Source organism: Aquarana catesbeiana, linkage group LG11, assembly GCF_042186555.1.
Source record: "Aquarana catesbeiana isolate 2022-GZ linkage group LG11, ASM4218655v1, whole genome shotgun sequence".
NCBI classification, from domain to species: Eukaryota; Metazoa; Chordata; class Amphibia; order Anura; family Ranidae; genus Aquarana; species Aquarana catesbeiana.
This window is the reverse complement of record NC_133334.1, coordinates 220,694,973-220,707,684: the sequence shown is the minus strand read 5'-3', so window position 1 is coordinate 220,707,684 and position 12,712 is coordinate 220,694,973.

Below are 12,712 nucleotides of genomic sequence, written 5' to 3'. Positions count from 1 at the left end.
TTACTTACTTATGGTAATTAACCCCTTACCACCCAGGCCTATTCTGACACTTCTCTCCTACATGTAAAAAAAATCATAATTTTTTTGCTAGAAAATTACTCAGAACCCTCAAACCATTATATATATTTTTTTAGAAGACACCCTAGGGAATAAAATGGTGGTCGTTGCAACTTTTTATGTCACTTGGTATTTGTACAACAATTTTTCAAATGTGTTTTTTTGTACACTATGAAATGTGAAATGAAGATGATGTTAGTCCGAGTAAATAGATATCTAGCATGTCACGCTTTAAAATTGCGCACACTTGTGGAATTGCGCCAATCTTCAGTACTTAAATATCTCCAAAGGCGACGCTTTAAATTTTTTTACAGGTTACATGTTTAGAGTTATAGAGGAGGTCTAGTGCTAGAATTATTGCTCTCTCTCTGACGATCGTGGCGTATATAACCTGTGTGTATTTGGCTCTGATACTAGCCAGTGCCTCACCAGCCGCTGACCTCACCGCACGTCCCTGACCCAAATCTTAAGGCCGGGTTCAAACCTATGCGAATTAGATCCGGTTTTCCCCGCATCCAATTCACATAGCAGGAGAATGTCACTGGCTCCCTATGGAGCCGGTTCACATATCTCCGTTGCGGCTGTGGAGCGCACTGCACAGACCCTGATTCACACAGCAGGGTACAGGGCACACAGCAGGATACATTGTTGTAGCAGTTAATTTCAAATGCAGAGTAGCATGATTCTTCCCGCCGGCCCCTCCTTTCCTTCCTGATTGTCTGAGACACAGCAGCAATGCCATTGGCTCCAGCTGCTGTCAATCAAAGTCAACTAGCCAATCAAGGGAGCCAGGGGGCAGGGCCCCGTGTCTGAATTGACACAGGGAGCTGTGACTCAGCTCGGGTGCCCCCATAGCAAGCTGTTTGCTGTTGGGGCACTGAACAGGAGGGGGGGGAGCAGGATCACAAAAGAGGGACCCGAGAAGAGGAGGATCCGGGCTGCTCTGAGCAAATCCCCCGCAACAGAGCAGGTAAGTATGACATGTTTGTTATTTTTATAGGAAAAAAAACGAGACTTTACAATCACTTTAAAAGTACTTCAAACTTCCTATTGCTTTTAACCCCATAAACTGTTGTTCAGATATTTGTGCATTCACAAAAAAAATTCCATCTTGCTTCTTTCAATTTTCCCATCAACGCAGTTGATTTGACCGTTCTAAGGATAAGAAAATTAAATGAAAATTGTTAAAATGGAAAATTTTGACTGAAATTCTACTAGTGCATGGCCACCTTTTAGGATTCCATTTGCCATCTGTACTCCCCTGGGGAGTACCATGCCCTCTTCACACCCATCCCCCTTATGCCCTCCTGACACCCACCACCCTGATGCCCTCCTGACACCTTAGCCCTTCTAATGCCCCAGCACCATGCCCTCCTTACACCCACCTCCCTGATGCTCTCCGGACACCCAGCCCCCCGATGTCTTTCTGACACCTCAGCCCTCCTAATGCCCAAGCACCATGCCCTCCTGACATCCACCCCCCTGATGCCCTCCTGACAATCACCCCTCTGATGCCCTCCCGACACCTCAGCCCTCCTAATGTCCCAGTACTATGCTCTCCTGACACCCAAACCCATGACGCCCTTCTGACACCCACCCCCCTGATGTCCTCCTGACACCTAACCCCTGATGCCCTCCTGATACCTGAGCCCTCCTAATTATCCAGCACCATGCCCTCCTGACACCCACCCCCCTGATGCCTTCCTGACACCCACCCCCCCTTACACCCAGCCCTCCTGACACCCACTCCCCTGATGCCCTCCTGACATCTCAGTCCTCCTAATGCCCCAGCACCATACCCTCCTGACATCCACCCCCCCCAATGCCCTCCTTACACCTAGCCCTACTGACACCCACCCCTGATGCCCTCCTGACACCTCAGCCCTCCTCATGCCCCAACACTATCCCCTCCTGACATCAACCCCCCTGATGCCTTCCTGACACCCATCCCCCTAAAGCTCTCCTGACACCTCAGCCCTCCTAATGCCCCAGCGCATGCCCTCCTGACACCCAACCCCCTGATGCCCTCCTGACACCCAGCCCTCCTGATGCCCCAGCACCATGCACTCCTGATACTCCAGGCCTTCTAATGCCCCAGCACCATGCCCAGCTGTCCTGATCCCACTGTACTGTACCCTCCTGACCTTCCAGTACTGTGCTCCTCTGACCCCCCTGCACCGTGCCCCCCCTGACCCCCCTATAACTTGTCCTCCTGACCCTGGTACTACCTATTTCTGACCTCTGTACACTGCTCTACCTACTACTGACCTCTGTACCCTGTCCTGCATCCTACTGACCTCTGTGCACTGCCCTACATACCACTGATTTCTGTACACTGCTCTACATACTATTGATCCCTGTAAACTGTGCTGCATTCTACTGACCTCTGTATGCTGCTCAACCTACTACTTGCACTGGCCAGAATTCAGAGCAGGTAGCCGGGCCTGAAATTAGTCAAGAAAATCAGCCTGCAGTACCAGATGTTCTGTTTTTATGATAAACTCCGGCATCAGATTTGTGGGGGTGACCAACTCCCCAGGCATTAAAAAAATTGTGAATAAAAGTAAATGCTGAGTTTCTCACTAAAGCTATCCTTTAAGGCAGACTAATGCCGCGTACACACGGTCGGACTTTTCGTCTACAAAAGTCCGACGGACCAAATCCGGCGGACAATCCGATCGTGTGCGGGCTTCCCCGGACTTTTAGCGGACTTTTCCAGCCACAAACCTGACGGACTTTAGATTTGAAACATGCTTCAAATCTTTACGTCGTAACTGCGCCGGACCCAGAAATCCGCTCGTCTGTATGCTAGTTCGACGGACAAAAACCCAAGCTGGGGCAGCTATTGGCTACTGGCTATCAACCTCCTTATTTTAGTCCGGTGTATGTCATCACGTACGAATCCGTCGGACTTTTGTGTGATCGTATGTAGGCAAGTCCGTTCGTTAGAAAGTCCGGCCCAAGTCCGCCAAAAGTCCGTCGAAAGTCTGTCAGACGGGCTGTCGGACTTTTGTAGCCGAAAAGTCCGACCGTGTGTACGCGGCATAAGTTCATATTTTTAAAGTGACTCTACAATATTGTCCAGGTAGGTCTCCATCTCTCAAAGGTTGCCTACCCCTGGATTAGATACACAATAACATATCACAATAACAAAGCCATAAAACAATGCACAAATAATAAACGTGTCAAATATGACAGCGTTTATAGTTTTTTTTTAAATAAGTATATGTAATAAGAAAATATGACTGCAAACATATACATACAGTGGTTGATTTACTAAAGGCCAATAGACTGTGCACCTTGCAAAGTGCGATTGCACTCTGCAAGGGCAGTTGCTTCAGAGCTTAGTAAATGAGATAAAGCTTCACTTTGCAAAGAATACCCAATCACATGCAAGGAAAATAAAAAAAATACATTTTTGCTTGCACATGATTGGTTGATGAAAGTCAGCAGAGCTTCTGCTCATTTACTAAGCTCTGGAGCAACTGCTCTTATAGTGTGCAACTGCACTTTGCAAAGTGCACAGTCTTTTTGTCTTTAGCAAAGCAACCCCACAGTATTTACACCAAGTACAGAATATACATAGAAGAAATATGTTTAAACATTAAAGGAACCCTGTACTGATGAAGTACTAATGCATTCCTCCCTTTCTGAAATGACTAGGTCCTTTGCAGGGCTAGTGCAAGGATTTTTGACACCCTAGGCGAAACCTCATTTTCCTGCACGACCCACTTGGCTCCACCCCTGGCTCCATGCCCTGCCCATGTATACACCACCTTTTTAATGAAGCACCCATTAAATGCAGCTCACCAGCGCCCATCAAGTGCAGCCACACCAACGCCCATCAAATGCAACCTCACCAGCGCCCATCAATGCAGCCTCGCCAGCACCCATCAAATGCAGCCTACTAGCGCTCATCAATGCGGCCTCACCACCGCCCATCAATGCAGCCTCACCAGCGCCCATCAAATGCAGCCTCACCAGCCCCCATCAATGCAGCCTCACCAGCGCCCATCAAATGCAGCCTACCAGCGCCTATCAATGGATGTTTGCTTGCTTCTATTAATTCGGGAGTCGGGACACAGACACAGTCCTCCGCCACCGCTGTGGCTCTGACACTATGTGCGAATGGAGCAGTGGATGCCTACTGATGCTGAGACTTATGCCTCATACACATGTTCCAAATATCGTACAACCGATCGTACGACCGTTCTCGCTTAATAGTCACAAGTAGAAATTGAATAGCTAAATAAAGTCACAAAAATTCTCGTACGACAGAAAAAAAAAAATCGAAAGTGATGTCATGTGTTGTAATGTATTTGTATTGTATTTTCGGACGACAACTATACTGACTAAACGAAAATCGTACGATCCGGAATCGTACGGGGAAAATTTTTGTGTATGTCCGATCGAATAATATCGGATGAACGGTCGTGATCGGCTGTCGAAAATAGTGTACACATGATCCGAATATCGTACGATCCTTCCTCGGACGACCATTTTCGTACAATATTCGGATCGTTCGTATTTGATCCAGTGGCTTCAGTACTTTGTTAGTTGCTAACGTGGAATAGGTTGGCAAATTAGGAGTTCTGACTTGACTCTGACTTTCCTGACCTGCATGCTCGTTCGATGTCAGTGATTCAGACAGCACTGCAGCTAGAGATAGCCAGGCAAGTAATATATTATTTTTGAAGAAAACCAACTATGACAGCCCCTATATTTCTTAGCAAAAATGATCTTTTGACTCATGGTGCTGAGATCATTTACACTAAGGTGATCATATTGAAATGTGTGTATAGAGGAAAAAAAATAACGATCTCATAGAAGGGAAGATTTGCGGTACAATGTTCATTCAACCCAAGGTTTGTTTAGTTGTCAATGATTGTACCTTTCATTAATTTTTATATTCCAGTTATTGAAAAAAAGTTATTCCCTTAATTTAGTTTGGAGTTTGCTCTCAAGTAGGTATGAGCCTGTATTTGATCCAAACTTGTGTTCGGACTGAATCTGGAAGAAAAGTGTCATACTTGCCAATTACTGATCCAGTCATCCATGGCTGGGGCATTTCCTTTCCCGTAGCTGCATGTCCACAAGGGGGAAGGAGGCTAATATGGCCACATGACAATAATAGATTAATGTGATTGACGTAATTTGGCCATGTGGTTAGTCCAAATACTTTTACTGATTTGTCTGGTGTGTCCTGTAGTGTTAGGACTGCCTGGTTCTAGTGCCAGACTTGTGTTAAAGTGTTAAAGACAGAAGGTTTTTATCTTAACGCATTCTATGCAATTAAGCCTTCTGTGTGCAGGAGCCCCCTATCCACCCCTAATACTTACCTGAGCCCCATCTAGATCCAGTGATGTTGTAGGAGTGTCTCGGCTGTCTGGGACTCCCCTCCTCATTGGCTGAGACAGCAGCGCAGTGCCATTGGCTCCTGCTGATGTCAATCAAAGTCAGTCAGCCAATGAGGAGAGAAAGGGGACGGCGCCAGGTCACGGCTCCAAGTCTGAATGGATACAGGGAGCTGTGGCTTGGCTCAGGAGCCCCATAGCAAGCTGCTTGCTTTGGGGGCACTCAACAGGAGGGAGGGGCCAGGAGCATGAAAGAGGGACCCGAGAAGAGGAGGATCCGGGCTGCTCTGTGCAAAACCACTGCGCAGGGTAGGTAAGTATGACATTTTTGTCATCTTTAACAAAAAAAACCCCGAAACTTTAGTATCACTTTAACCACTTAAGCCCCGGAAGGATTTGCCCCCTTAATGACCAGGCCATTTTTTGTAATACGGCACTGCACCTCTTTAACTGACAATTGCACTGTCGTATGCCGCTGTACCCAAACAAAATTGATGTCCTTTTTTACCCACAAATTTGGGTAAAAAGAGCTTTCTTTTGGTGGTATTTCATCACCTCTGCGTTTTTTGTTTTCTTTTGCACTATAAACAAAAAAGACCAACAATTTTGAAATATACATATCCAAAAAATTAAAAAAAGAAACAAATTCATTCATCAGTTTAGGCCGATATATATTCTTTTACATGTTTTTGGTAGAAAAAATTGCGTATATTGATTGGTTTGCGCAAAAGTTATCGCGTCTACAAACTATGGGATAGATTTAGGGACTTTTATTTATTTGTTATTGTTTTTACTGGTAATGGCGGCGATTTTTAGCGAGACTGCGATATTGTGGCAGACAAATCTGACCCCACATTACACTTTTTGGGGACCAGGGACATTATTACATTGATCAGTGCTATAGAAATGCACTGATCAATGTAAAAATGACGCTGGCAGGGAAGGGGTTAACACTAAGGGGGGACAGCAAGGGGTTAAGTGTGTTCCCTGGGTGTGTTCTAACTGTAGGGGGATGGGCTCACTGAGACATGACAGAGATCACTGTTCCCGATCACTGGGAACAGAAGATCTCTGACATGTCATTAGACAGAACGGGGAATCGCCTTGTTTACATAGGCAGTTCCCTGTTCTGCCTCTGTACAGAGCAACCGTGGTTCGCTGGCAGACATCGAGTCTGCGGGACCCGCCGGCACGCGATCCTCCTTACACAGACTGACTTCAGGTACGTCGGTTCGTGCAGGAGAGCCGACCTGCTGCAGTAAATGTATGTGAGCAGGTCGGCAAGTGGTTAAGGTACATGTAAACCCCAACCATTCTCATAAAAGCTTTAACATGTTTTCATTTTCAGCCTTTCAAAATATGCAGTTTTCATTAATGTGGTTATAAAGGCTAAACATTTTTTAAAGCCTCATACAAACAGGAAAGAGAAGGAAGAGAGGATGTAGAGGAGGGGGAAAGAAAAAAATATAAAAAGAAAAAGAAAATGGGAAATGTAGAATCTGAAATATTTACTACATTGTCTGTATTAAACATTTGTATTGTACTGCTGATTTGTTCAATAAAAAATTTTCTGTTAAAAAAAAAAAAAAAAAACAAGTTTGAAAAATAGGCCTGGTCCTTAAAGTGGGTTCCACCCATTTTTACAAGGTGGTCTTAAACTAAAGACCACCCCTCCACCCCTCGTTTTTGGATATATATTTTTTTTCCGTCTTTCCTTTCGGTGAAGTACGTAAATTCCTCCTTCTCCCCACTGCCTTCTGGGACCTGTGTATGTCCCAGAAGACGAAGTGGCCATTCACAAAGTGACGCACCACTCGCACATGCGCAGTAGGAAACTGGATGTGAAGCCTGAAGGCCAACATCGCGGGCTCCCTGGACAGATAGGTGTCCTTATTAAAAGTCAGCAGCTATAGTATTTGTAGCTGCTGACTTTCAAAAAAACTTTTTTGAGGCTGGAACTCCGCTTTAAGTGTTTAACCTTTCCAGTTTATTTTTTAATTTAAATCTCCTGGTAGTTTTTTGTACGTGGTTTTATCCTGAAGAATCCTTTGCATTTCCTTGTCTTAGTCTGCTTTTGTTACAATTGATGGCCCCCACTTCGACTCAATGACGTTGAATGACGGAAGCGACGTCAAATGTCACCTCCACCCAGGGAGATATTTTTTTATTGAAAAGAAAAAAAAAAAAAAATATATATATATATATATATATATATATATATATATATATTTTTTTTTTTTTATTGCTCTTAAGTGTAAATATGAGATCTGAGGTCTTTTTGATTTTTTTCGATTACAAGGGATGTTTACATTCCTTGTAAATGGAATAAAAGTGATCCAAAAAAATAGTTTTAAAGGAACAGTGTAAAAATAAAAAATAAAAAGTAAAATAAATACGAAAAAATTGAAGGCTCCCCGTCCCTCCGTGCTTGCGCGCAGAAGCAAACGCATATGTAAGTCGCGCCCGCATATGTAAATGATGTTCAAACCACACGTGAGGTATCGCCATGATCGTTAGAGCGGGAGCAATAATTCTAACAAAAGTCCTCCTCTGTAACTCAAAACTGGTAACCTGTAGAAATTTTTAAACGTCGCCTATGGAGATTTTTAAGGGTTAAAGTTTGTCGCCATTCAACGAGTGGGGGCAATTTTGAAGCATGACATGTTGGGTATCAATTTACTTGGCATAACATTATCTTTCGCAATAAAGAAAATTGGGCTAACTTTACTGTTTTCTTTTTTTTTAATTAAAAAAATGTATTTTTTTCCCCAAAAAATTGCGTTTGTAAGACCGCTGCGCAAATACGGTGTGACATAAAGTATTGCAACGACTTGCCATTTTATTTTCTAGGAAGTCTGAAAAAAATATATATAATGTTTGGGGGTTCTAAGAAATTCTCTAGCAAAAAATAAAAATGGTTTTAACTTGTAAACAAGTTTGAAAAAAAAAACAGTAAAATTGACCCTTAAACAATAGCCATTATTTATCAGAAATTCCAGGTGTGCAAACATCAGAAGTTTCACTCAATCAGATCCTATCACTACCGCAGGCAGCTACATTTTTTAAACGTTAGTGTAGTGCGTCCTCTGCACAGTGTTCACCTAAAGCTACAAGTTAGTGTAGTGCGACCTCTGCACAGTGTTCAGCTAAAGCTACAAGTTAGTGTAGTGCGACCTCTGCACAGTGTTCAGCTAAAGCTACAAGTTAGTGTAGTGCGACCTCTGCACAGTGTTCAGCTACCTGTAGAAGGTTGGTGTTGTTTTCCTGATCCTATCCCTATCGCAGGCAGCTACATTATTTGCACGTTAGTGTAGTGCGACCTCTGCACAGTGTTCAGCTAAATTTACCTGTAGAAGGTTGGTGGTGTTTTCCTGAGCCTATCACTAACGCAGGCAGCTACATTATTTACACGTTAGTGTAGTGCGACCTCTGCACAGTGTTCAGCTAAATCTACCTGTAGAAGGTTGGTGGTGTTTTCCTGATTCTATCACTAACGCAGGCAGCTACATTATTTACACTTTAGTGTATTGTACTCTGTACAGTGTTCAACTAAAGTTACCTGTAGAAGGTTGGTGGTGTTTTCCTGATCCTATCACTACCGCAGGCAGCTACATTATTTACACGTTAGTGTAGTGCAACCTCTGCACAGTGTTCAGCTAAAGCTACCTGTAGGAGGTTGGTGTTGTTTTCCTAAACCTATCACTACCGCAGGCAGCTACATTATTTACACGTTAGTGTAGTGTGACCTCTGCACAGTGTTCAGCTAAAGCTACCTGTAGAAGGTTGGTGGTGTTTTCCTGATCCTATCACTACCGCAGGCAGCTACATTATTTACACGTTAGTGTAGTGCGACCTCTGCACAGTGTTCAGCTAAAGCTACCTGTAGGAGGTTGGTGTTGTTTTCCTGATCCTATCACTACCGCAGGCAGCTACATTATTTACACATTAGTGTAGTGCGTCCTCTGCATAGTGTTCAGCTAAAGCTACAAGTTAGTGTAGTGCGACCTCTGCACAGTGTTCAGCTAAAGCTACAAGTTAATGTAGTGTTTATCACCAATCCATGTTTCACTAAAACCCCCAAATTTTCAAAAAACATTTGTCATTGGGACAAAAAAAGAGGTGAAATCTTCTGAAGAGGAGCACAGACAGAAAAACAAATGTCACAGGGGTGATAACCCTTCCCTATGTTTTCCAAAAAGCTTAAAATAGATTTTTTGGCTGGAGCTAAATACGTTAAAAATGTACCAGTTCAAAATTACTAACAGATTCTACTTAACAACAAACCTACAGTCCCTGTCTTGTTTGCACCGCCTGTATACTGCTGTTCAGAGTATATAGGGCCTGGGGGCCCTACACCTTTCCTTTTTTAATTTGGGTGCGGGGTTCCCCTTAATATCCATACAAGACCCAAAGGGCCTGGTAATGGACTGGGGGGTACCCATGCCGTTTGTCTCACTGATTTTCATCCATATTGCCAGGACCCGACATTACATTAAAGCCGCAAGCAGTTTTAAATGACTTTTATTCCTTTAAAAAAGTCATTTTGTGCAGGGACTGTTCTAAGCACGGGAAACACGCGCCACTTTACAGGCATACTATAGACACCCCCCAGGTACGATATTTAAAGGAATATTTCACTTTTTTTTTTTTTTACTTTAAGCATCATTAAAATCACTGCTCCCGAAATAACGGCCGTTTTAAAATTTTTTTTGCATTGATGCATGTCCCCTGGGGCAGGACCCGAGTCCCCAAACCCTTTTTAGGACAATACCATGCAAATTAGCCTTTAAAATGAGCACTTTTGATTTAGAATGTTCGAGTCCCATATACGTCAATGGGGTTCTAACGTTCGTGCGAATTTTCGGTCCGTTCGCAGGTTCTGGTGCGAACTGAACCGGGGGGGTGTTCGGCTCATCCCTATCCACCACACAGATGTCTATCATGTGCTTCAGAAACTTAGAGAGAACAATCCTATTGTAAATTGGAGAAGTGCGAATTCCATCATGAACAGGTTAAATTCCTGGGTTATGTCATTTCCATTGCTGGTTTTTCGATGGACTGCATGTGTGCGCTGTAATATTTTGTTCTGTTGTATGGTCTTATGACTGCACCATCTTTAATGCACCTTTTAGGGTGTGCCCCCAAATATCTTGTTTGTCTATTGTATGGATTCTGACCAAATCCTTTTGGGTGAGGAGCAGCCCACTCCCTCATCAGTGCCTCTCATTAGTATCCACCTGTGTCATGGGTGGAGACCTCAAGTTCTCCCATATAGAGGAGTGTATTGCTCCCATGGTTCAGAGAAGCAGGATCTCCCAGTCTATGGATAGTGTAGGACCCACTAATCATGGGGTACTTTGTTGCAGTAAGTGGGCTTAACCACATATAGCAATATGGTGTGACCAAATCCCCATATTTTTTTATAATGTTTTTTGAAAATGTCTAGGTGTTTTAAATAAGCCTTGCAGGAGGTAAATGTCTTTTTTTTGCATGTGTGCGCTGTAATATTTTGTTCTGTTGTATGGTCTTATGGCTGCACCATCTTTAATGCATCTTTTAGGGTGTGCCCCCCAAATATCTTGTTTGTCTATTGTATGAATTCTAACCAAATCCTTTTGGGCGCGGAGCACCCCATTCCCTCATCAGTGCCTCTCATTAGTGTCCACCTGTGTCATGGGTGGAGACCTTAAGTTCTCCCATATAGAGGAGTGTATTGCTCCCATGGTTCAGAGAAGCAGGATCCCATAAACACAGTTGATTGATAATAAATGGCTTCAGCCAAACACTAACCATGAATAAAAGAAAAGCTTTTGTGTTATCATTAATATTCTCTGAAAAATGGCCAAGAAATCATAAATTCTGCCAGGGTATGTAAACTTATGAGCACTGTAAATCCTAAATTATTTTACATATGCTATGTTATATTTTACTATTAAATTTTTTTAGTTATGAATTTTTAGGTATCTTTTTGAGTGATTCTACTTATTTGGAGGTAATTAGGCACTTAACGGCTAGGGGACAGGATAACATTAGAATATGGGGAAGTGGGGGAAGCCTGAGTGGTGGTTAAATATATATAAATTGAATCCAGCTAAATTCAATAGACAAACAGAAAAGGGTGCATTTGATATTTTTATAATAAGTATTTAATAAATTTGTTTAGTAAAGAAGGAATTATGTACAAATTTGAATAAAATTTTAACATGAGAGAGAGTGTAAACCACAACAGAGCACACAGCTGAAGTAGCGGCCATGATGCCAAAGCCAACCAGATTGTTATTGACACTATATAAGTTTTGGTAAAATAGCGGCACCAGACTCCCTGAAGACGCCATCTTGGTGAAACGTGTTAAAGCGCACGCTGCTGTCATTTCTGGGTTAAACAGGATGTCACATTCAGATCCCATATCTGGTGATTGGAGTGCACGCCGGTCCATGCAAATGGGACGGCAGAGTGAACCTCCCAAAACAAGGCTGTTTGCACTGGTGCCGGTGTAAGGACACTAACAAATATGAGTAAACTGTACTTATATTCATGGAATTTGTTTTTATCAATAAATACTGCACAATGCTTTAATCCTCTTCTCGGTTTGTGGCTGAGTATGGAGATAATTTAAATTGCTGATGGAAAGTGAAAGAGAAGTAACTAGACCCACTCTGAGTGAAAATATATTGGAGAAGGCTCCTTTGAATTTGTGGTGAATGCACATTTCATAAGCACACGTGGTGAAGTGTATGGTGGAAGAAATAAGAAATAGTACATTTAATTATTTTAACATTATGTGGTATCGGGCTTACTTTTGGAGACTTTTTTCTAACCTTTAAAAGGGACTTATTTGTTTTTTTGGGTTATATTAACATAAGAGTATATATTGTTTTTTTGCACCTCCTAGTAGCGCCAGGTCTTGTTTTTATATATTTTGTTATTATCAGTATTAATCACTCAAAGCGGTAGCTGCATGTTATTTGGTAGGTTGTATGTTAAGCACAGTAAGATGTAGAAAGGTTGGCGCCACTTCAAGAGTATATGATATTTGAATGATATTTAAAAGATTTGTTTTACCTTAATGCGTCCTCTGCATTTAGGTAAAAAAACTTTTTAGGTGCAGTACCCGCCCCCCCCCCAAAATACTTACCTGAGCCTGAACTCGATCCAACGCTGTGACCAACAGCAGCGGCGCTGCGCTCTTTCTCCCTCCTCACTGGATTCAGTGAGAGCAGTGGAAGCCATTGGCTCCTGCTGTTGTCAATTAAATCCAGTGATATGGGAGTGGGGGACAGGTCCGAGCAGCACGGTGTGT